The sequence below is a fragment of the Megascapheus bottae genome, unplaced genomic scaffold (genome assembly GCF_031878675.1).
Source record: "Megascapheus bottae isolate mThoBot1 unplaced genomic scaffold, mThoBot2.hap1 HAP1_SCAFFOLD_53, whole genome shotgun sequence".
Classification (NCBI taxonomy): domain Eukaryota; kingdom Metazoa; phylum Chordata; class Mammalia; order Rodentia; family Geomyidae; genus Megascapheus; species Megascapheus bottae.
In genome coordinates, this window is record NW_028327559.1 from 1,234,877 (window position 1) to 1,260,900 (window position 26,024).

Sequence of the window (26,024 nt, forward strand, 5' to 3'; positions counted from 1 at the left end):
TCAATGAATTCAGAGAGAAGTCATTAGAGCTAGCCAGTTAGAAGAGAAAAAAGTAACAAAAAGAAAAGTGTGAAGAAAGAATACAGGACCTGAAGACCCCAATAGAATTAATGAACAAATGTATACATTACTATATTGTGAAAATTCTAAGCAAAAGAAGTGACAGATACATTATTTTTTTTTAAAAAAATGGCTGAAAACCTCCCATGTTTGTGAAAATTAGGCTGAGGAGATGAAAAGCCATCAACTAAGATTAACTCAACCGAGATTACACAGAGATATCAAATTTTCAAAACAGGAAATTTTGAAAGCAGGAAGAGAAGTGACATCACATACAGTCACTGTGATAAGTCACAGGACCATGTGAGACATCAGCAGATTTCTCTGCAGAAAGTTTACAGGCTTAGGGATAGTGAGATCATACATTCAAAGTAGTAAAAAAGAAAAATAGTGATTAACCCAGAACACTTTACCAGGCAAAGTTGTCCTTCAGAATAATGAGATAAAAACATTCTGGCCAGGAGTTTGGCCTAGTGGTAGAGTGCTTGCCTAGCCTGCCCAAAGACCCGAGTTCAGTTCCTCGATACCATATACATAGAAAGAAGCTGGAAGTGGTGCTGTGGTTCAATTGGTAGAGCGCTAGCCTTGAGAAAGCCCAAGGAGAGTGTCCAGGCCTTGAATTCAAGGCCCAGGACTGGCAAAAAAAACATTCTTGGACATGAAAAGCTAAAGATGTCACCATGTGTAATAGCTTGTTATGATTTGCCTTATAGGAGAGGAAAAGGAAGCTAGCCACTCACACCTGTAATCCAAGCTGCTTTGGAGGCTGAGATCTTAGGATCATGGTTTGAAGTCAGTACAGGAAGACAAAGACAAGAGACTCTTATCTCTAATTAAGTAGCAAAAAACTAGAAGTAGAAGTGGATCAAGTAGAGCACTAGCTTTCAACAAAAAAGAACATGAGACCCTGAATTTAAACCCTACTGCCATAACAAAAAAAAGTGATACAAAAGACCATGTGCCATGGCTCACACCTATAATCCTAAAGTTGGTAGATAAACTACTTTTAACTCTAGCATACAAGTTAGAAGATAAAAGGATGAAAATACTTAAATCTACAACAATTTTGTCAGTGGATATACAATATGAAAAGATATACTACAATATTCATGTACACATGTAAAAATGCAACCAGATATCTTGAGTGGATGTATGGGATTGGAAGAAATGGGAGCTTGGAAGATGCATTGTACTCATAAATCAACCTGTCAAATTGGAATTCTTTTTTATGTTTTTTTTTAACCCACGCTGGGGCTTGACCTCAGGCCCTGCGCACTATCCTTGGACTTTCTCAAGGCTAGTGCTCTACCACTTGAGCCATAGCACCACTTCTGCCTTTTTCTATATATGTGATACCAAGGAATAGAACTTGGATCTTCATGCATGTTAGGCAAGCACTCTGCCGCTAGGCCACACTCCTGGCCCCTGGAACTCTTTTGTATAATTATTTAAAGATAAAAACTTAATAAAGCATGACATCAATAGTATAAAAAGATGAAAGAAGTATAAGTTATCAGCAAGCCAGGCATCAGTGGTTCACACCTGTAATTCCTAGCTACTTAAGAGACTGAGATTAAGGAATATATATAGTTCCAAGCCATCTTAGACAGATAAACCCAAGAGACTCTTATTTATCAAATCTCAGAAAGACATTGAGGGGTGTGTGTGTGTGTGTGTGTGTGTCTCCTGAGTCTTGAACTCAGGGCCTGGGTACTATCCCTGAACTTTTTTGCTTGAGGCTAGCACTCTACTGCTTAAGCCACAGCCCTCCTTAATGCTTTTTGGTGATTATTTGGAAATAAAAGACTCATGGACTTTACTGCCTGGACTGGCTTCAAACTGCAATCCTCAGATCTCAGCATTCTGAGTAAGTAGGATTACAGGCCTAAGCCATCAGTGCCAGATAAGAAACTGAGATTTTCTCATCATAACTAGATTGTCCTTGTGTCCTGTTTTCATTATGGCCCGTTACTTAAATTCTTATTTGATCTACAAATTCTTATAATTCAATAGCCTTCAAAAGTCAAATGTTTCTAGTAAGTAATGCTTTTTTGTCAGGATTTCAATTAGTATGGAAGCTGATCAGCTTGGGTGAATCCTGCATTCCCAGTTACTTTGATCAACTGTTTTCAAATACACTAAACTGCTCATCAGGTGATACAAAGCACTCTGTTGTGTGAGTGATAACCTAAGTGTTTCTCTGTATAGAAAGAAACAAATACATTGCGTTGCTGTATGAAGTTCTGATGACATACATAACTGGGCCAGCTAGATCCTTGGAATTCCTCACCATATTATATTACAGCTGAATCAAATAAGGCAGTATTCATTTTTGTTATACAAAAATCTGCTTGTTTTAGTTATGTGCATAAGTATTGCAAATGTTGTTTTACACACCACTGCATTTACTGGAACTGCTGAGAGGACTGTATATATGATTTCAAACCTAAGTTGATTCTTTTTCTCACTCTTGAAAGGAGTACTTCTTTGTGAAAGCAGTTCTTACAGCTTTGTTTTCAACCCATTAAAATGTTTTATATATTACTCTAACCTGTTGTCCTCCATATTCTATTGTCCTAATTGTACTGTTTTCTGATTTGTATTTATTCCTTGAGACAGTAACTTTTTGAATAAAAAAATCTGCTTGTTTTAGTATTATTTGCATTTCCAAAGTGGTACTTGCATAACTGAAGCAGCACTTCATATAGCTTATGTGGTCAAATATCTATGTAAGCTAAAAAGTCATTTTGTTGTCCTGATACTGGGTCATGAACTCACAGCAGAGCCTATATAATGTGAATCATACCACCAGCTTTGCGGTTTTGTTTTGTTTTGTGCTTAGGTGGAGACTTGTGTGTCTGGACGAGATTTGAATCACCTCGGTAACTAATATTATAGGTGCACACCACAGGTGCCTGGCTAAGATGTCTTTATGAAAAAAAGAAAAAAATTTAGAAAGAGAAATCTCAATGGTTGGAAATGAATTGATGTCCTATTCTCTTTCACAAACACGCACACACACATACTGCAGTACCAAGAATTGAAGACATGGTCTTGTGTGTTTCTTTGAAAATTATAAGGTATCCCTCACTCTCACAGGGAGTTAGCAGAGAGTAATTGTGCCCACTATTTAGCCAGGATGATATGAAGCTTTCTGGGTGACAAAAGTGTCTCCTACTGAATGAATTCTGCCAAAGCTCTTATTGCATATTCACCCTATCAAGCACGTGCGCGACTCTAATTAATATTTTCAGGTACTAGCAGTTTTCTTTTTTAAGGTGGGACTGTGTCTTGGAGAACGAGGTGGTAGACGCTCCCAGCTTTTCCGGATTGCTTTGCCGGTGCGGGATGGCGGGGAAGAGTGGCGGGAGCTAGCCCTGCATCCCCCACCGCACACACACCCCCACCGCGCCCCTCCCCTGGGCCCCGCCTCCTGAGCCTCGCCGGGCCCGCCCCCGTACCCGCCCCTTCAGGCCTCGCCACGCCCCCAGCACCGCCCTGGGCTCGCCAGGGCGCCCGGCAGTTGACTGGTTGCGCCTGCGCGCTATGCCCCGGCTCTGATTGGCTTACTGGCTTGCCTAAGGCTGCCCCTATTGGCTGACAGAACTCCCGCCGCGCCCTTGGTCGCACCCCGGAGACCCTCGGCGAGCAGGAGATCCCTGGCACTGCTGAATCGGTGGAGACCTCAGGCTGTACCTCGGTACACCTGCTGCCTACTCCGCGTGCACGGCCCCAGCTATTTGCCCATCGTGCCCCGTCCCCTGCCGTGTACCCGGCGTGCATGTGACCCAGCCAGCAGTGTGTCCGGCTGAGCGTGGGTCCCGCGCCCCTGCCCGCTGCGCCCCTGCCTGCTGTGCCCCTGCCCTCTGTGTCTGTCCGCTGTCCGCTGCTCCCCGGCCTGCTGTGCCCACTGCGCCCTTGCTTCCTGTGCACGCTGTGCCCCTGCCCGCTGTGCCCCTGCCCGCTGTGCCCCCTGCCCTCTGTGTCTGTCCGCTGTCCACTGCCCGCTGCGCCCCGGCCTGATGTCCCCGTGCCCGCTGCGCCCCCTCCCCGCCGCGCCCGCTGCGCCCCCCGCCTGATGTGCCCCTGCTGTGCCTCCAGAGTGTGCCACGCGTGGATGTGCCCGCGCTCGCAGGTCCGGAGGCGCGTGCAGGTGTGTCAGGTGCAGGCGGGAAGACCGGGAGGGGGCGCGGACTTCGCCTTTGTGGCTGCAGCTACCAGCTAACCCTAGCACCCTGGGCTCCTCTGAAAGTGCTCACAGCGCCCGGCCATGAGGAATACCAGCAAGGAAGTACAGAGCACCGCTCACCGCTACGCTCCCTGCGGTGACTGCGGATTGCCTGAGGATTGCGGGGTTGTTGGGGCGTGACACCCTGGGAACGATCCCGGCCGCCCCCCTCTCTTTTTGGTGCGGTGTTGTGGATAGGAACCTTCCGGAAATGTTTGGTCATGAATTAACCCAGTGTATTCTGAATATTGAATAAGGAACTTTCTCAGTCGCACAGCCCCGCTGGCTCCCTAGCTTTTGCTTCTAAGTTAGGACTCCACCAAATGTTTCTTGCTTGAAACAGCAGGGTATGAGAAAAGCTAATTCAGCGGAAGTTCATGACTTCTTATGTACCCAATGTGTAGGTGAGAAGAAGAGAAAGGAAAGAGTCTCCATATGCCGTTTTTTTATTGGTTGCTTTTGTTTTTATTCTGTGTGGTGAGAAGGGTTGCAGATGGAGAGTAGGGAAGAGGGCTAAGCTGAGAGGGATCAGTTGGAGCCAATCACATCCACCCAGTGTGTTCAGAAATAAAATGAAGTGTGGCCCGTCCATTCTTAACTGCACAGTCAGCCTCTGTCAGGGTGGTGCCATGGCTGTGCTGGAAATCCAGTTGTGGGTAGTGCATTGTTCATCAGGTCTGGCCTGTTCCACATCTCCTGCTCTAACCTTTGGGCCTTCCTGTGATTCTCATTCTCTCTCCCCCCCCCACCCCCTCTCTCTGTCTTTCTCATAGGGCTTGAAGTCAAAGCCTTTTCTTGTTTTGCCTAGGTTGACTTCAAACTGGGATGTCCAGAATTCAGTTGCTAGGATTATAGGTGTGAGCCACCTGATGTCATAGGTCGAGGCCTCATCTACAGGAATGCCATTGATGGATTCTAACAAGTGCCAGGCACTGTGCCCAGTACTTTATACACACTCCCACATCTAACCTCATTAGGCGCTGTCAGGAATCATCACCCCATTTTTACTTTTGCCTGTCCTGGGACTTGAACTCAGGGACTGGGCACTGTCCTTGAGCTTTCTCAAGGCTAGCACTCTACCACTTGAGCCACAATACCACTTCTGGTTAAGGAATCGAACCCAGGGCTGCTTGCATGCTAGGCAAGCACTCTACCACTAGGCCACACTCTCAGCCCCATCACCCCACTTTTTCACTAGGAAACTGAAGCATTTGGTTTGGAGCATTCTACACCAAGCAAGTAGCTTATTAGTTGAGGCTTCACAGACTAGAAACAGCAGCCTGGTCCCCTTTGAGCACCTGACGAGCTAGGTGATCTCAAGTTTGACTTTCATTCTCAACAGTCTGTATTTCTTCCTTGATAAGATCAGGGAAGCCAGGCACCGGTGGCTCACATCTGTAATTCTAACTACTCAGGAGGCTGAGATCTGAGGATCACAGGCAGGTGTGTGACTCTTAACTCCAATTAGCCAGCACAAAGAGGAAGTAGAGGTGTGTATGAACTGGTAAAGTGCCAACCCTAAGCAAAAGAGCTAAAGATAGCACCTAGACTGCAAATTCAGGCTCCAGTACACACACACACACACACACACACACACACACACACACACACACACACACAAAGGAAAATGAAACTACTACTACAGCCTATGAGCATGCAGGGAAAAATCATAGAAAGAAAAACAGTCATATAGTAAATGATCTAATGTTAAACAAATTTTGAGATAAAAGCTAAAAGATCCTTTTAACCATCTCATCTCTGTTTCTTTGACTCTTTGTCTCTCTGTCTCTGTCTCTTTCTGTTTCTGTCTTTCTGTCTGTTAGGTGGCAAGAGCTGGTTCATTCAAACCAGAACCCTCACTTTCTGAGCTCTTCTACTGCATGCATTTAGCAATAGATTAGAATTCAGTGCCTGTCCAAATCTTCCAGTAATGAGCGGGTAGAAGCACACTGTTCTCTGTGGATTAATTAGTAAGCAAAACAGAGAGAGGAAAAATAAAGTACAAACTGAATGCCCTTCTAAAGGAAGAAATAGTTGAGCTGCTGAACCCTGATTCCTAATCCTTAAATTGATTCTCTGTGATCTTTTGTGCCATTGTCTAAACTTTCTTCTTCTTTTTTCTTCCTTCTTTTTTTTAAGGGAAGGCGATGATTTAGCTGGTTAATATTCTTCAGTCATTTAAATATTTTCTGGGTTAAAACTTCATGCAGTTGAAGTTCCAAGTACAAATTGGATGTCTAAAACTTTCACAGAATGACTTGTTTTGTGCTATGGTGACTTAGTGCATTTAATACGCTGCTTCCAAAGAACTCTGGTCAGCCAGCACATGCATACATGTGCACACACACACACACACACACACACACACACACACACAGAATTTATTTTAAGGACTTGGTTTACATGGCTAGGGGATAACAAATATGAAGTCTGGTGAGCTAGAGGCCAGAGGAGGAGATCAGGTTTCATTTCAAATCTAAAGTCCATCTGGAGGGAGAATTTACTCTTTCCTGGAGGACTGCATTCTTTATTCATTAGACCTTCAACTGATTACATGAGGCTCATGCCTATTTTGAGGCCATCTGAGTTAAGTGCAAATCTCATCTCAAAATCATCTTCACAAAAGCATCTAGAATAATGTCTATTATGTAGGTACTGTGGTCCAGCCGAATAACACACACACACACACACACACACACACACACACACACACACACACACAAACATATAATCTCATCTATCACAAACCGGGCATTGCATCAGACTGTAAATGTTATGAATCTGTGTTTGTACATACTGATAGGTGCTATTAACTATGCCCAATAATTATGTTATGAAGCTGTACCTTTTGCATTTTGTTTTCCGTAGATTGTATGTCATAAAACAGTGTGTGTGTGGTTCTTATTTTGAGTATCTTCCTAATTTCAGATGGAAAGAATTACCTGAAACACTCATAGCCTAAGTGCCTACCTCTCTTCTCCCTATGGGGTCATAAATAAGTACTAACAACTCTAGGCCTCTGGATTTTTTCCAACACATCTAGCTCTTGTTTTTTTTTTCCAGCTGTGGGGTTTGAACTGAGGGCCTGGGCACTGTCCCTGTGCTTTTTTTTTTTTTTTTTTTTTTTTTTTGCCAGTCCTGGGTTTAAGCTCAGGGCCTGTGCACTGTCTTTGGACTTTCTCAAGGCTAGAGCTCTACCTTTGAGCCTCAGCACCATTTTCGGCTTTTTTTCTATGTGTGTGGTACTGAGGAATCGAACCCAGGTCTTTGTGCATGCTAGGCAAGCACGTTACCACTAGGCCAAACTCCCGGCCCCTCCTGTGCTCTTTTGCTCAAGGTTAGTGCCCTACGGCTTCAGCCACAGTAGCGCCTCCAGTTTCCTGGTGGCTGCCTGGAGATGAGTCTCATAGGGACTTTGAACTACAATCCTCAGATCTCAACCTCCTGAGCAGCTAGGGTTACAGGCATAAGCCACCAGTGCCCGGCTCTCCCTAGCTCTTGATATAAGCTCCCTAGCCTGTGACTAAATACCTCCAGGGAATCTTGTTGCTGGTCCCCAGGTGGGCTGCAACATCTATCCTAAGCACCTTTTGGAGAGCTGCCTCACCTCATCAGTCCCGTGCTCAGCTTCTTCTCTCAGCATGGGGCCCATACTTGCCTCCATTTCCTGTCTTTTGTGTTTCCTCTGAGCTATTGCACCCAGTTTCTTCTAGATGAGAGAAATCCTTCCATTCACAATTATCATGCTTCGACTCAATCTTTTCCATAAAACAGTCCTTTGGAATCTTTAAAATGTTATTCCTAACCTGTGGGGAGTTCGGGCAAGTAAATGCCTCACCCTCTCTCCTTGCTCTCTTCAGTAAACACTGAGGCCCTGGCACCTTTCACCTCTCACTGTGGTCTCCACAGTATAGTAAAGCCACTGATGGGAGCTGGTGTGGGAGCTGGCCAGCATGGGAGGTGGGCTGGCTGGTGCCTTCCCAGTACAGGTGAGGAGTTGTGGCTCTCTCCCTGACCTGCTTCCTGCTGCTCTCATAAAACGGGTACATCTGTTACAGCAGGTTGTGGTTTCTGTACCATAATTTATATCTCAGGGGTTTCCTCCTCCTCTTCCTCCTTTTCTTGTTCTTTTTTGTACCAGTAATGAGGCTTGCGTTCAGGGTCATCCCGCTTTTTGCTCAAGGCTAACTCTCTACCACTTGAGCCACAGAGCCATCTCCTGCTTATTTGGTAGTTAATTGGAGATGAGAGTCTCACAAGCCTCCCTGCCTGGGCTGGCTTTGAACTATGATCCTCAGATCTCAGCCTCGTGAGTTGCTAGAATTACAAGTGTGAGCCACCAGTACCTGGCTTATCTCAGTGTTTCAATGCTGTAAGTTTGTCAAATCATAGCCCATGGCTGGGTATCGTGGCTTTCATCCATAATCATACCTATTCAAGAGACTGATATCTAAGGACCAGTTTGAAGCCAGTCTGGGCAGGAAAGTATCCAGTTAACCAGAAAAGCCAGAAGTACAGCTGTGGCTCAGATAGTAGAACACCACCCTCCTTGAGTGAAAAAGCTAAGGGATAGCACCCTGGCTCTGAGTTCCAGCCCCAATAGCAGCACATACAAAAATTGCAGCTCACACAAAAATTGCAGGTCACATTTATCCATCTGTTCCATTGGTTTATCTGTCATATTTTAAATAACGTGGGATTTTTCCTATTTCCCAGAATGACAAGAAAAACAGTTAAGAATTTTATTTTAAAAAGACATAGGGCTTGGAGAGTTCCCTGAAGCTCACACTGGTGGATGAGGCTGGTTTTGGTTTTGGAGAAGAAGTCAGCTGCAGCAAAGCTGACAGGGTGGGGCCAAGGTTGCTGTTCCTCACATTGGCATTGATGGCTGGTATACTCAGGGGGTTTGGAGACTCTTTGCCCTGCAATGGTGCCATGCTTTGTCTTGGGCATTCAGGGGCTTCCTGCCTGGCTCAGGTGCTGTGTGGCTTGCCTGGTGACGTCCACAGCAGATAGACTGGGAAGCACCTAGGTTCTCCCCATGTGGCCAATCCTGCAGCCCAGCATGGCAGTGAACTGGCCTTGCTTCTATCTAGAATGGTATTACCATCTCCCCGTGAAGCGCTCTGAGAAGGCTGTGGATGCCCCTCCAGCATCTCAGATTCCAGGGCTCAGCAAATTGGACGACTCACACAATGAGTACTTGCCTGGGATGCGAAGGTACTTGATAAAAGAAACCGACTCAGAATATGTGAAGCTTGCAAAGCAAGGCGGCAGACCTCGTAAGCCCCCGCGTGCTCCATCATCTCATCTGTATAAAAATATTGCTCTAGCAGTTGGGGGCGTGGCTCAGGTGGTAGAGCACCTGCCTCAAAAGTGCCCAGCTCCTAAATTCAAACCCCAATCCTTCCAAGAATCTTTGATAAAACATTCTTAACATTTGCCTAAGGCCATTGGGAATTGAGGCTCATAAGTATAGGGGGATGTGTGTGATCACTGATGAGAATCAAATTTTATACAAGATCTATTTTTTTCACAAAGCATTTGACAATCTTAAAAATAGGAACATACTGAGTTCAATAGATATCATCATTCAGAGAGGTAAGGGACAGCACCCCTGAAATCTCATAGCCTGCCTTTGGGGTAGATGACATCCAGATAATTATCCCTCCTCGGGTTGCCATTACCTGTGTTGGCAATGCCACAGGGGAGACAAGCTAGCCATCATTTTCCCTTTTTGCCAGTCGGGCTTTCTCAAAGCTAGAGCTCTATCACAGCACCACTTCTGGCTTTTTTTTTTAAATGTATGTGGGTACTAAGGAATCGAACCTGGGTCTTTGTGTGTGCTAGGCAAGCACTTTACCACTAGGCCAAACTCCCAGTCCCATGGTCATCGTTTTAACATTAAAAAAAAATCTAGACCAAGCGGGGTGCTAGTGGCTCATGATTGTATTCCTATCTGAAGATCATGGTTCAAAGCCAGTCTGAGCAGACAAATCTGAGACTCTTAATTCCAATTAACCATCACAAAGGCAGAAGTGGAGGTATAGCTCAAAACGGTAAAGTGGCAGCCCTAAACAACAATGTGAGCCCTGAGTTCAAGCACCAGTAGTGACACAAATCTGTCGCTGTCCCCTCGGCCAGCAAGGAAGACGCAACGAGTGAGACTTCTTCTCGAGCAGCAGTTTATTCAGCAAGCTTACAGCTATGCCGGGTCGACCCTGACTTCCTCAAAACCCTGGGCTTTTATAGGCCCATCATCCAATCACATTTGCTTTCTTACAATTCTATAGCCAATAATATAAGTACACCTCTATAGCACATACTAAACAAGTAGCAATCTGGCATTACACATACTTCCAATCATGCATAAAGCTCAAGAACAATCACATCTTTTCCTGGAAACTTTCAGACAAACAACTCAGTGGCGCAACCACAAGGCGGATGCCAGCGCCATCTTGTAATGGCGAATGTAATAGCTCTCTACATCTCCCCCTTTTTTCTTTTGGCTGAAAGTATAGAGAATTCGAGTAGGAATTCAGAGACTGGCCAGATCTCCAAACGCCTTCCCTATTTTCTCATACTGAGGGTAAGGGATCATGCCTGTCTTAGGTTGGAGAGATGCCTCTTGGTTCTTACCCGTCTTCAACATCCGATACTCGAGCATCGGAGTCTGTCTTAGGTTGATACCAAGACCAATCTCTACTCTTACCCGTCTTTGACTACTGATCCAGCATACCCAGCCACACTTGGGGGGATTCTTGTTGCTGAAGAGCCATAAGAGCTTGTTTAATGACCATGTGATCACGTTTTCTTTGTCTGATAATTTGTCTGCGCAAAACCAAAACAAACCAACACAACAATCCTAATCCAACACATAATATAACAATTAAGGACACGCTCCCAGCCCATTCTTTAACCCAACCAAGGGATTGAGAAATCCAATCTACCAACTCTCCCACAGTAGCAATGTTTACACGGGTGGAATTAACAATCATAATTTCATGCCGTAATTGATTAGTAAGATTTTCAAACTCTTGAGTCCAAGATCCTTGAAGCATACGACCCAATTCCCGGGATAGATTTGCAGCATAGGAAAGATTATAATAATCCAAAGAAGTAATACATAAACCAGATGTGGTTCCCACACATGTTAATTGAGCAAATTGAAACATATAATCCATTTGTTCTTGCAATAAGTCCACTCTTTGATTTAAAATCATAAGTCCTCGGGCTAAATGCTGATTCACTTGCACTTCAGTATCCATAGCTTGTGAAACCGCTTCAGAAAGTGTATTTACAGCAGTCGCAGTCTGAATGGAGGTAACCATAGCGGCAGCAGATGCAACAGCAGTTGCAATCAACGAAGACACCAAAATAATCAAAGCAGTCACTCCAAAATCACGTTTTGATCTTCTTTTCAATTTCACTATTAAATTCTCTTCAGAAGCTTCTACTGGAATAGGAATAAAGGTAGGCATACGCATAACCACAGCAGAATCAAACTCACTAACATTCCAGCACTGACTTAAATAACATACAGTAGAGGAACAATTTATAATCCCATCAACAACATCAAATGAATTAAAAATAACAAACATAAAAGGAAACCATACACATACAGGGGTAGGGCCATAACTACCATTAAATGCACAATAACCTAGGGTAACATTATTTCTTGGTGCCATAGTTGTACAATGACATGGAGTTGATGCCTTAGTTGTACAAGAACATGAAGTTGAACTGGGGCAACATGGTCCTGAACCGGGACAGACCATCATAAAATCACTTTTAATGGTACTATTACAATGCCTAAACTCTCCTCCATTAATAAAAGCCAAAGCATTACTAACACTACAAGCATATTTCCCACAAATTAGCCAAACATCAAAAGGATTCTCAGTATCTTCATCTGCTCTTTGAAAAACATAATCACGTCTACATGGAGCATGGGTAAAATTCCCAAAATCAGCAATAGCAGGAGAAGAACGAAAACCAGAAGCAACATGAGCATATCTAGAACTCTGACAACCTGTCCACTCCCAGGGCCACCAAGCACCGCTAGTACATTTTGGAAACAATAAAGGAAAACTTTTTGTAGATCCATATTGAATTTCCCCAATTTTCACATGATCTCCATAAGATGGAACATACCCCGAATATCCCACCAATCCTGCCTTTTGAGTTAGCGTAGAAACTGTTGTCAAATCACCATTTGGCTGGGGATAAAACATTCCCATATTTTGTCGATGAAGAATTATACAGGCACTCAAATTCATAGATAAAGTAAAACACAAGATTCGAGTTAAATTCAAACTTAAGGAAAAATTTCCACGTCCAGAATCATAAGGAATAGAAGGTAATTTCAAGGAACTGTTAGTTGTGAATATATATGGATATACTTTGGAAGTACTAGTCACTGGCATAGGCAGGGGAAACGTCTTCATTATTGCCCACAGTACTCGAGTCTCCATCAGTGGCCACAACAGCATCATCAGTAGCAGCAGCATCGACAGGATTTTCATGACGCTCATCCTTCTGCACTTTCCTCACCAAACGTTCCGGCACCCAAATAGGATCTTGTGATTTCTGTGGAAACACACAAACAGCTCCTCGTACCCAAGAGAGCACGGGGTCTGGCCCATTCCATTGGCCAGTTAATACATCCTTCCATTTTACAAATCCTTTATGCAATCCTATAGCTGGTGAAACATGTCTATCAGCGGCAGAATGGCCTTGAATATCCAAATTTAAAAAATTTAAGGTAAAGAGGACTAAGGAAATTCTCTCTTTAGGTGTCCTCTTATGTCCAATTCCCTCCTTTTGTTTTTGTAAATAAATCTTTAAAGTGCGGTGAGCACGTTCCACGATACCTTGTCCTTGAGGATTATAAGGCAGTCCATGTGACAACTGTACTCCCATGGTTTGGCAAAATTGAAGGAATTGTCTGCTAGTATAAGCAGGGCCATTATCAGTTTTTAATAGATAAGGCATGCCCCAGGAAGCCCAAGCTTCCAGGCAATGAGTGATTACATGATGAGTTGTCTCTCCACTTAAAGGAGTGGCATGAATAATTCCTGAACATGTATCAATCGAGACATGTAAAAATTTCAACTTTCCAAACTCCATAACATGGGTAACATCCATTTGCCAAATTTTTAAAGGAAGAAGACCACGAGGATTAACACCCAATGACGCAACCGGTAGGTGGGTAACACATTTTGGACAATTTAACACAATTTGTCTGGCCGCTTGCCGGGTTAACTTAAACTTAGATTGTAAAGTACGGGCATTAACATGAAAATGACTATGAAATTCCTGAGCTTGTCGTTCCGGGGTAAAAACAGTAAAGGCCATTTGCACACGTGTGCACTTATCCACTACATCATTACCCAAACTAATTGGTCCGGGTAATCCTGTATGAGCACGTATATGAACTGGAAAAAATGGAGCTTTGCGGGCACAAATTAATTCCTGCAATTGTGCAAATAATTTATAAACACTACTACTTTTGCTGATAACCCCAGCAAGTTCTAAACTTTTCAAGGCATTTACTACATAAAGGGAATCAGAAATAATATTAAAAGGAAAGGAACAATTCTGAAATACAGCAATAACAGCTTGTAACTCCACCTTCTGTGCTGATCCAGGTTGAAAGTGACATAAAACTGGTTGCTGTCCTTCAATTAAATAGGCCCCTAATCCATTCTTAGAGCCATCGGTAAAAATATTAACTGCTCCAATAATAGGTTGTTTTGCTGTAACTACTGGAAAAACCACGGGATGTTCTTTAAAAAACTGTAAAAAAGGACTCTTAGGATAATGATTATCTATTTTTCCTGTAAACATACAATTTAAAATAGCCCATTCATCAATGGTGGCACTTAAAACCTGAATTTGATCAGAAGTATAAGGAACTATAAGAAGATCAATCCTCTTGAGGCCTATAATAGGTGGGACAAGGGCTAGATCTCACTTTCTAAGATCCACTTTCGCCTGCTATTGGAAAAAAAAAGTGGAAAGATTGGCCAAATTTGGTAAGATCTAAACTGAAATGGGGGTATTACATCACTGCCCAAGTTTTGATTTGTGTCATCACAGTGTGATGACATGAAGCCCAGAGGTGGAAGTGTGGCCTTCTGCAACACATGTCCAGCAGTGTGAAGTATAATAAGTGACAGTAATGAGAGACAGAGACAGGGAGGGAGAGAAGAAACCAAGTGTCATGAAATATCATCAAGAGAGAGTCTGGTTGGAAGGTGTAGAAGAACTCATATTATTCTTCTATGTTTTCTCTAAGTTTAAAGTATTTAACCATGAAAAAGGTTTTCAAGCTGCAAAATGGGAGATTAAACATCTGTGGTACTGGGGTTTTGAATCCGGGGCCTTGTATTTGTGAAGCAGGCACTCTTACCACTGAGCCATACCTCCAGCTCTACTAGCTGCCCTTTGACATCTAGGAGGGAAGGGATCGGGGTCAGAAAGCTGGGCATGTGTGTTGTGGCGCTGGCCTGAGTTTGTAGAACAGAGCCTGTGCGCTATGCCTCTCAGATTAGCTCCAAACTAAATGATTAAATCCCTCCTGGGGACTCACCATTTGGGATGCTGGAGAGAGCAGATTTTCCTGGAAGCAGGCTGGAGAAGGAGGACAGTGAGTTGTGGGGAATGGCCTGGAGGAGTGGCCAAAGGTAGGGGAGCAGTAAGAACTGGAGGAATGGAAGGATGGGCCCCCAGAAGTGATGATGTCTGGTGGAGACCCCATGCCAGATCCATGCTAGAGAGGGAGGGAGGGAGGTTCATGAACCATGGCCCTGTCTGAGGCCCAACCAGGACCCTCAGTTGTCTACCTGTGCCTAGGCAGGGGAGTATCAGAGATGCTGGGGTAGTGCCGGGCCCAGAGGCCACCCAGGGCAATGGCACAGTTCCCCTTGATGTGGGCTAGTGATGCCACACAGGACATTTGGGTCACACATAGCTCTGTCCCTTTCTTTTCGAGATTTGCTGACACACCTGGGTCCTGGGAGCACGACAGGTTCTCCAGGGCCTATTCCCTGCCAGACTGGTATATCCACCACAGCAAACCTGCTACTGCCCAGCAGCGCGAGTGAGTATCTGGAAGCAGCTATGCGTTGTTCTTTTGGGGGACAAAATAGCTCAAGTTGAAATTCATTAAATTAAGCGAGAGTGCTGTTCCAGAGCAGCATCACTCAAGGCTGGTGCTTTACCCCTTGAGCCACAGCTCTACTTCCAGTTTTTTGGGTAGTTAATTTGGCATAAATTGAAAATTCATTTCAGGCACTTTTCTGGCTTTTTATTAATTTATTTTTGCCTGTAAGATAAAACCACAGTAAATGTCATTTTAAGCCTCAAGTAGCTAAGAGTATATGCCTCAATGCTCAGCTTTTGTTTCTCTTTATTTCCTTCCCCCCCTCTTTTTTTTTAAAGGTCCTCGACTGGTACTTTAACTTGGTACTTGATGCTTTCACTCATTGGCCGGCACTCCACCAACTGAGCCAGGGCTTCAACCCTTTGTTTTCATTTCTGGCTGGAAAATGAACATAAATTTTTTACATGCCTGAGGCATGTAATATTAGACTTTTCCCTTGCTTTTTTTTTTTAAGGTCCAAGACCGAGACTTGAACTTGGTACCTGATGCTCTTGCTCATTGTCTAGTGCTCTACCAACAGAGCCATTCCTCCAACCTTTTCTTAAAAAAATTCTTTGTGCTAAGTTCAGAAAGAAAGAAAAAGAAGCTGAGTGGATTAGAACCTGGTAGAAAGGGGGCCGGAGACTCTGGGGTTGACCCCTTCCTGTCACTGGTCCCAAAGCTCAGTTGGAAGTTCAAGTGCCCACACTGTAAATGGCCATGTCATAGAAAACAAGCAGACTGAAATGATCATTGTAAATGATACATATTTAGGGGAGCATTTAGCTCATTGAAGAAGACGAAGGAGTAGATGATGTTCTGGTGATGATCTGCAAGGCTGGCACTGGAAAGGGGTGGAGCTTTTTGCTTCCCATGGCAGGGCCTACCAGTGTCTTCAGGGAAGCCAAGAGAAATTGGGGAGAGGGGAGAAGGGGGCCCCACGAGCGCAGGCTGTAACTGACACCACTGTTCTTGCAGAGTCCCCATGGTCTCCATGCCAGATTACATGGTGTATGAAGAATTCAGTCCCAATCACACCAATGGAAGCTATGAATCTAGAAGAGGCCCCTTCGATTTTGACATGAAAACGGTTTGGCAAAGAGAGGCCGAGGAACTAGAAGAGAAAAAAAAGGTGACAGAAGCTCATCCGTCTGTCATCCAGGGTTGTTTTCCTTCCGTGGCTTCCTGAATGACCGTGCAGTGTGTCTGTTGGCTGTTGCTGGTGTGTCTCTTTGATGCCCATGACATTGCCGGATATGGTCTGTATTTTAATTGTGGATCTCCTACAATGTGAGCAGGCACAGTCTGGTTGTCTGTTTCTTTTTCTGATTAGTGGTTTTATAGGGAAGAGCACAGGTTTGTTTGTTTCATTTTTTTTTGTACAGGCTATTTTATTGGATAATAATAAGTTATATAATAAGCAGAATCCAGTTGTCCAACAATCCAGAATTTTTACTTTTTGTTGTTGTTGTTGTCGTCAATCACAGAGCTTGAACTCAGGGCCTAGGTGCTGTCCCTGAGCTCTTTTGCTCAAGGCTAGTGCTCTACTACTTTGAGCCATAGCTCCTCTTCCATTTCTTGAGTGGTTAATTGTAGATAAGAGTTTCACAAGGACTTTTCTGCTCAGGCTGGCTTTGAACAGAGATCCTCAGATCTCAGCCTCCTGAATAGCTAGGATTACATGTGTGAGTCACTGGCTCCTGACTATTTTTGCGCCTTTTTTTTCCAGACTTGGGACTTGAACTCAGGCCTGAGCACTTTTCCAGAGCTTTGTTGTGCTCAAGACTAGCACTCTACCACTTGAGCCAGCTTTTTTCTAAGTAGCTTATTGGAGATAAAAGTCTTACCAACTTTCCTGCCTTGTTGGCATTGAACTACAATCCTCAGATCTCAGCTTACTGAGTAGCTAGGATTACAGGCATGAACTACCAGTGCCTGGCTTGTTTTTGCATTTTAAGGTGGTTTTAACGAGTGAATGCTTACCTAGAAGAAACTGGCATAACATGTGTCACCCAGCGCTTATAGAAAGGGAATTTAATATACATTTATTATCTTTTTCTATTTGTGCCCATACTGGGGCTTGAACTCAGGCCTGTGTTCTCTCTTAGCTTTTTCATTCAAGACCTACATGCTACTACTTGAGCCACAGCTCCAGTTCTTGCTTTTTGCTGGTTAATTGAAGATAAGAGTCTTACCAGCTTTTCTGTTGGGCCTGGCTTCAAACTGTGATCCTCAAATCTCAAGTCTCCTGAGAGCTATGGTTTCAAGTGTGAGTTTCCAGTGCCAGGTTTTGTATTCTATCTTCACATGTTTTAGTTATAGTTAAATTGAGATGTCTCTGTGATAAAAGACCCATTCCAAGGGTGCATTTGTCCCTCCAAAGTGAACCCCCCAAACACTTTGATTGGTAGATGAGTGTGATTTCTTGATTAAAAGTCTTTTCATCCCCCGGCCTCCTCTTAGCAGCTCCCAGGACTTTGAGGGCTCTGTACCACTGGGTGTGGCAAGGTCTGAAATTCGTCTCGTTGCCTCACCCAGTCAGATCTGTGAAACAATGACATGTGTATTAAAAATAGCGATGATGCTTTTGAGAGTGAGAATGAAGAGTGAACACTATCCACTACTTGAATTGTGAAGAGAGAGATATATTCGTCCCCGGCTCCCATGCCTGGCATCTCTGTGTCCTGGTGTGGAAAGGAACCTCCCTGTTGACACTTGGGGGCTGGGGTGAGTGCCGAGGTCAGCATCTCTTGGCTGGAACAAGCCATTTGCTTATCAAGCTGTCCTCCATGGCAAGTGGTGACTTGGGCTTTGGGTCACTTGTGTAAGTACTGTAAATGGACTAAAGCCCAGGCCTGTTTCTTAGCGTAAGGGGTAAGCTATAAATAATTGGGGGCAGAGGGGAGATGCTAACTACCATTACAGCACAAAGCTAGAGAGATGTAAAAGTGTTAAATGCTGTATCACCCCCAAATCAAATGAATGATCCACTTAGTAGCCAGCCTGTCTACTTCACCCTGTCGAGGAGACAGGATGACAGTCTTGGGGACATCAACATTGTCTAGCAGAAGGAACACAGTGTTGGGCTGTGTCTGCAAGGCATCTTGGCCTAGATAGTGAGAACCTGAACATGAGAATCAAATCACCCAGCTAACTGGCTGCTGCCTCTGAGGGAGGAACGGGAGCCAGCACTTTCCTGTCACACCCAGGCTGTCTTTGGGGTGTGGTACACAATGGCCTGTTCTTAGGGAAGACTCCTCACGCAGCATTCCTGGGTTTCTTGCTCACTTCCAGGGTGAGTGGGAGTTGGGAGGGATCTTTTATTTTACTAAAAACATTATTTCTCGTGACAGGTAATAGGGCATGAACTCAGGACCTAGGCACTATCCCTTAAGCTTACTGTGCTTGACTGGCATTCCACCACTTAAGCCACACTTCTGATGTTTTGCTAGTTAACTGGAGATGAAAGTCTCACAGAATGGTTTTGTCTTGGCTGGCTTTGAACTTTGATTCTCAGATTTCAGTCTCCTGAGTAGCTAGGATTACAGGTGTGAACCATGGATGCCAGGCTCCTACTACTTATTTCTGTTTTTCTTTTATTGCTGTTATAAAAGCGATAGTCTTTTTCTTTGTAAATAAGATATAATTTAAATAAAATGCAATTTTTTTCTTTTAAAATAAGATATCATAATATACTTAAAGCTCACCTGCTCTACAAGTGGTACAAGGCATACATTACAAAGCTACCACAGCCACTGAGGTACAGAGACATTCCATTTATTTTTTCCCTCAGCTCCTTTGGTGTTAACTCCTCCTAACTCACAGCTCCTGCAAGTACCTGTCTGCTTTTCTTCCTTTTTTTTGCCAGTTGTGGGGCTTGAACTCAGGGTCTGAACACTGTCCTTAGACTTTTTTTTTTCTACTTGAGCCACAGCACAACTTCCAGCTTTTTTCTATGTATGTGGTACCAAGGAATTGAACCCAGGTCTTTGTGCATACTAGGCAAGCACTCTACCACTAAGCCAAACTCCCTGTAGTCTTTCCAGAGTGTCAAATTATGGTATCCCCGAGTTATGGTCCTTTCTTCCCTGGTGCATTTTAGACATAGCCAGCTGCTGGGGAGTCAGAACTCCATTCCTTTGTATTGGTGGATTGTATTTCATTGTGGATCAAGGGGTAGCCTGCTTCTCCATTCATCTGATGTTCATAATTGTCTATATGGAGAGAGTGACTTCGTGTGTGTGTGTGTGTGTGTGTGTGTGTGTGTGTGTGTGTGTGTGTGTGTTTTACGGGGGCTTGAACTCAGGACATTATGCTCTCACCAGATTTTGTGCGTAAGGATGGCACTCCATTGTTGAGGCACAGCTCCACTTCTGGCTTTTCACGGTTAACTGGAGATAGGATTGCCTCTGATTTGTTGGCCCAGGCTGGTTTTCCCCTTCGATCCTCAGATTTCAGCCTCCTTGAGGGCTGGGATCTCAGCTGTGAGCTGCGGGTGCCTGGTTTGCCAGGGGCCCATGTTTAGAAGTTCTCTTTACAAAGCTTTTCTACTGAATGGGAGGATTGTTGACCTACACGTGTTGTGGCTGTTTGTTTTCCCAGCAGAGGTCCTACATTTGTTGTGTAGTCTTCTCACTCCGCATATGTGTTGTATTTTGCCACACAGGTGAAGCTGCCCGCCATCCACTCAAAATACCCCAGCAAAGCGGGGACGCCAATGGGCTCCAAAGACTCCGCGGGAAGCAGACTGTCCTTCCCTCCCATGTATGTTCCAGAGTGGCCTGAGCTGGCCAGGAGGCGAGCTGCTGCTCCCCTTCTTCCTTGAGTGACAGTCCCCACCCACAGCCCGCCCTCCCAGCCACCAGGCCTACCTGGCCCCCTTGCTCCAGAAGGAGGCCTCATCCTGTCCTTTTCCCCCAACACACACATCTCCCCCCCACTCCACACGTCCCCGCTGAAGAGAACCCTAAGGACTCCTTTATCTCCTTATGCACAGAATACTGGTTTAGTGCGAGAATAAATATCATGAATTGCCTAATTCTTCAGATAGCTTCTCATCTAATGGGCAATAAACAATGATTACATTGTCATGAATGCCTTGAGAACACTGAGCTAGACTGAATGAGAGGGAGAAAACCAAGAAAGAAAAATGATTGGCAGGTAGATGATGGATGGATAGATGGAAAGATAAATCCAGGGAGGGAGAACAGTATAGCTGTCTTGTATTTAAGACAGCTGTGCATCCAACTTATTACTTTGTTCCCTGAATACTGTTCTGTTTCTGATCTGTGTGTGTGTGTGTGTGTGTATGTGTGTGCATGTGCGCATCTCCATCTCTGGCTTTTTACTGGCTATTGGAGATGAGTCTAGAAGGTTTTTCTGCCTCTACTGGCTTTGAGTCTCAGGCCTCAGCTCTCAGCCTCCTGATTAGCCAGGATTGTAAGTGTAAGCCATTCGTACCCAGCTATCAAGGTTTGTGTTAATATTTAATATTCACTTTTATCTTTTTTGAAGCCTGGTCAAAAAACCAATTCACCAACAAACTTCTCCAAGCTTATCAGCAATGGCTATAGGGATGAGTGGTTGCAGCAACACAGAACAGACACGGACATGAAGACCTCAAAGACCTCCAGGGAATCCACATCCTCCCAGTCCACACAGGACTCGGAAGAGCCCAAGGATGCAGACGCAGCACAGGACCCAGAGGCTCCTGAAGGCTCTGAGAAAGCTCACGGTGAGGAGCACTCTGAATTGAGCCTCCCTTAACACAAGATTTTGCCTTTTCCTCTTTATCAGAAAGCAAAAGTCATGATTTTTGAGGCTTCTCATTTTTGCTTGTCCAAAGTCTTGATACTTCATTTAGTACAAAGAATGTATCCAGCAATATCAGTTTTAGTCTTCTGCACAGAGTTCTTACCCTGCTGGACTTCCACAGACTTCCACAGAAGCAGTTGGGCCTATCTCCTCATACAGACTGCATTCAAACTTAAAATTGCTCCAGTATAAACATTTCTGAAGTCTTGAATATGTTCCATTATAACTTTCTTTATAATGAGATATTCAAGATAATACATTGGTATGTATTTATTTATGCAAGCCCTAGGGCTTGAACTGAAGGCCTGGGTGCTGTTCTTGAGCTGCTTTTGCTCAACGCCAGCACTGGGCCACTTGAGCCACAGTTCCACTTCTGGCTCTTCTCAGTGCTAACTTACAGATAAGTCTCATGAACTTTTCTGCCCAAGCTGTCTTCAAACAGCAATCCCCAGGTCTCAGCCTCCTGAGTAGCTGGGGTTACAGGGATGAGGCACGAGGGCCAGTCACAGTATACATTTTTTGGGGTACAGGGTAGAGAGTTACTAGAGTTTGAACTCAGGGCCTTGTACTCACAGGCAGATGCTTTACTACTTAAGTCACAACCTAGTCCTTTGTGCTTTAGCTAGTGTCTTTCCAATAGTGTTTTGAATTTTTGTATAGGGCTCTGCTGACCCCTCGTTCCTTCTGCCTATGCTTCTCTCTATTGGCATTACAGCCACCAGGCCTGGCTTGTTGGCCTCAAACCACCATCCTCTGGATCTCTGACTCCTGGGTAGCTGGGAGTATAGGCACATGCATATGTTTCATGTATGCATATATTTAGTGTTTAGTTTTTATAGTTGTATTAATTTCTGGACAACTTGTTTTACTCATGGGGCTTCATTTCTTTGATGAGAATTCTTTTGTTTGCTTGTTTGTTTCCTTTCTTGTGAGTAGATCTCTACTCCAGCTGCTTGCTGTTTTGGTGAATAAAATCTGCCATTATAACCCTGTCCTTTTAGCTAGCCACAGTGGTAGATACCTGTCATCCCAGCCCTCAGGAAGGTGAGGTAGGAGAATCAAAAGTTTAAAGCAGCTTTGGACTATATAGTGAGACCCTATCTCAAACAACATCAACAACAACAAACCCACCAAGGACATTGGTGACCCATGTCGCCGACCCCTGGCTCCTCAGGAGGCTGAGATATGAGTACTGCAGGTTGAAGCTAACAAGAATAGGGCAGGAACGTTGGTAAGACTCTTATCTCCAGTGAAACACACACACACACACAGAAGTGGAGCTGTGGCTCAAGTGGTAGAGTGCCTTTTGGGTGAAAAAAGTCAAGGGATAGCTCCCAGGCCCTGAATGCAAGCTGCAGCACAGGCACAACCAAAACCCAGAACAACATTAGGAAAATGGCCTTTTGAATTTTAGGTTCAAAGTGCTTTATGACTTCTTTTGTTTTGAGTGTTGTGGATTTAGTTCTTATTATGTTAAGTAATTTCACATTCTTTGGATATTTAGTCTATTTCATGAAACTGAAAAACCAATGTCCTTATTCTTTATTTCAGAATCTGCTCTTCCAAGTGAGTGTTTGTAGAGAAAATGAGCTGCTTGGGAGTTTAAAGTCTAAATGTCACAAAGAGACTCGGTGGACCTGGTCCTTCCGTCTGGAGACTCACCCCAGCCATGCCACGCACACTGGGGAAATGTGCAGCGTCCAGTCACTCTGTACTCACCACTCATCCTCCATTAGATCTTTCTGACCTCTACCCCCAACCCTGTTCTTCTCTCTGCTGCTTATTTGGCCTTTTCTGATCTCACTTAGGAGAAGGTCCTGCAGGATTTGTCCTTCTCAGCCTGGTTGATTTCACTTTACTTAATGCCTTTCTGGTTCATCCATGTTGCCCAAAAGTGCCTTCTTTCATTGCTGAGTAGTATTCCACTGTAGGAACATTCACTCCATTGTCTCTGTTCATCTGTCGATTGACACTTGAGTGGATTCCATGGTTTGTCTACTATGCATGGCACTGCATAGTGCATTTCTCTCTACAGCTACGGACATCCAGGTCCTTTGGGAGATACTTAGTATCTGGATCATGTTGGTGATGTATTTTTACTTTGGGGTGGGGTTTTGTTTAGGTAGTACTGTTGCTTGAATCTGGGGCCTTGCCCTTGTTTGACAGGAACTCTACCACTTGAGCCATGCCACCAGTCCTTTGTGATTTAGGTATTTTTTTCCCAAAAGGGTCTTGTGCTTGTTCCTTGGCCACTATGGACTGCCATCTTCTTGTTTAGCTGGAACAACAAGCTCTTACCACGGTACTCAGCTTTTTATTGGTTGAAATGGGGGTTGCACTAATTTTTTCCATTGGGACTGGCCTCCAACTATGATCTTCCAAGCTCTGCCTCTCAATTAACTAGGATTAAAGGACTGAGCCATCAAGCCTAGCTTAATTGGTTGTTTGTTTTGTGCTAGTACTGAGGCTTGAGCTCAGGGTCTTACTGTCACTGTTTTTATCACTCACAGCTAGCCCTTTGCTGCTTGAGCCATGCCCCCTATTCTTCTAGCATTTTACTGGTTAATTACAGATAAGATTCTCTCAGATTTGGCTGCCTGGGCTATCTCCAACCCGGATCCTCAGAGCTTAGCCTCCTGACTAGCTAGGACTGTAGGTGTGAGCAGCTGGTGCTCAGCTGGATTCAGTTTGTGCTTCTCTGGGGGTCCACATTAGTGAAGGGGAGGCGTCGTGGGGGAAGACAGTGAGATGCTGATCACTCAGGCTGAGTGGGCTGGTGGGGGTGCTTCACTGCTTAGTTCGCTTGGGTCTCTGTGTCAGCTGAGACCTTTTCAGCCTGGGCCAGTGAAGCACAGAAAGTCCCCAAGAGAGTGCTCTGTCCTTGCCTCCCAAAGTCAAAGTTGAGTCACAGGCTTTCCCATTCGATGGGACTCCCATTCTGTGCAGACTTCAGTTTTAATCCTCAGGCATAATGTCAGAAATACATTCACTCTTATATTTAAAATGAGTAAGTTAAAACTTTCTGTTCAAAATTGTCATGCTTACCTATCTGTTCTGTGTGTACTTAACATTGCAGGCCCAGCAGCATCTCCATCTGACTGGACTCCCGCGGAGCTCAAATAAGCCCAGATGTCCCATCAGGATCGCCCTTTTAGTAGTAGTTCACGGTGGTGTGACTAGGTCGCAGCTGTATCTATAAGGCACCGGTTATATTTTATTAGTATAGACTCTTACAGAACCACATATCTCACAGTGTAGTTACTATCACTGAGGCACAGGTAGGGAAAACACTGTTTTTTATTTTTCCCTCCCATCTCTCTGGGGTACAACACGGGGTCAGTAGGTGGTCCCACCACGGTCTCTGGGACCTGGCAACCTCTGGGGACAGTCACTTCCCTGGCCATTCTTGGATGAGCGCCTCTTGGGTTCACCACCATATGGGGGCCTTGTCGGAGGTTCTGAACGGGAAGAAACTCACAGAACAAGCCTCAGCATTTTTTTTTCCTGTTGTTTGGCCCTATGGTCTTTGTAGAAAGATTTTTCAGTTTTAAACCAATTAAAACATGATGATATAGTTTGTATTACAAATATTATGCCTTGGAATTTTCAACGCTTACTAGAAAATGTAACACTTACTGGTTTAAATTTTTTGCCAATTCTGTGAGCATAACAGAAGTCTAGACTAGGAAAGATTTGTTATTTTATATCCTTTCAGTGAAGATATACTTCATAGACTTGAACAAAGCTTAGAAATGATCAGCTGAATGCTCTAGTTTTAGAAAGGCTATTGTTTATGTATTAGACATTTGCATTAAAATATATTTAAACATTTTATACCTTTAATTCATTAATAAGTTTTTGGACAGATAATTTTTTTTAGGGAGCCAGAGAAGGTCACAGACATTTGTACCTTCTTTCTTGGAATGAACTTATCATGCACTTGCTCAGCTAACACTTAAGTTTCATATTCGAACTCCAACTGAGCTAGTTAATGGAATGTTTACATGTCCATTGTATGATCACATGAGACTACCGTGGAGGAATATGTATGCAACATGTAAAGAATGGGAATGGCTGTACATGTGAAATAAAAAATGATATACCACACAATATATTTCCTCTCCTTTCTCTATTCTCTCCTTTGTCCTCCTTGGTTGAAATGTTACCTCATTCCCAAATACTCCTTCCTTGTTAAATTTTATAGGAAGAGATATCATTAATGTTCAGTTCTTTATTTTTTAAAGGTTATTATAGCAATAGAAATCTATAATTTGTGGAGAGGACAAAATTTAAAGTTAGAACTAGTGATCGAATCTTCACTGGTAGCTACTAGCTCACACCTGCAATCCTAGTTATTCAGGAAGTTGAGGTTATGAAGATGGCAGTTCCAAGGCAGTCCAGGCAGAAAAGTCTATGTAACTCTTACCTACAGTTAACCAGAATAAAGCAGAAGTGAAGGTGGAGCTGAAGTGATAGAGATCTAGCCATGAAGGAAAAAGCTAAGCAAGAATGTGAATCCAAGCACCACTATTGGCACCAATAAATAAATACAAACAAAAATAATCTTGGCCTCAACTAAAGTAGCCATAGTTGTTTTTCTTTTCTTTAAATCTTTTGTGTAGATCCTGCGGTTTGAACTGAGAGTATAGGTGGTGTTTTTTAGATTTTCCACTCAAGGCTGGTATTTTATTCCTTAAGCCACACCTCCACTTCTGGCTTTTTGCTGGTTAATTGGAGAGTCTCTTAGATTTGTCTATCTGGGCTACCTTTGAACTG

The 26,024-nt window shown here is 44.0% G+C and overlaps 2 long non-coding RNA genes across 2 annotated transcripts; both read left to right on the forward strand.

Moving 5' to 3' along the window:
• The first annotated feature begins 4,225 nt into the window (after positions 1–4,225).
• Positions 4,226–15,321, forward strand: LOC150039663 (uncharacterized). Its single transcript, XR_016534272.1, has 3 exons — positions 4,226–4,385; positions 9,385–9,570; positions 15,285–15,321. It is a non-coding gene; the product is annotated as an uncharacterized LOC150039663 (long non-coding RNA).
• Positions 15,322–20,953: 5,632 nt separating this feature from the next.
• LOC150039664 (uncharacterized) lies at positions 20,954–25,358 on the forward strand. Its single transcript, XR_016534271.1, has 3 exons — positions 20,954–21,168; positions 22,800–22,814; positions 24,325–25,358. It is a non-coding gene; the product is annotated as an uncharacterized LOC150039664 (long non-coding RNA).
• Positions 25,359–26,024: the final 666 nt, after the last annotated feature.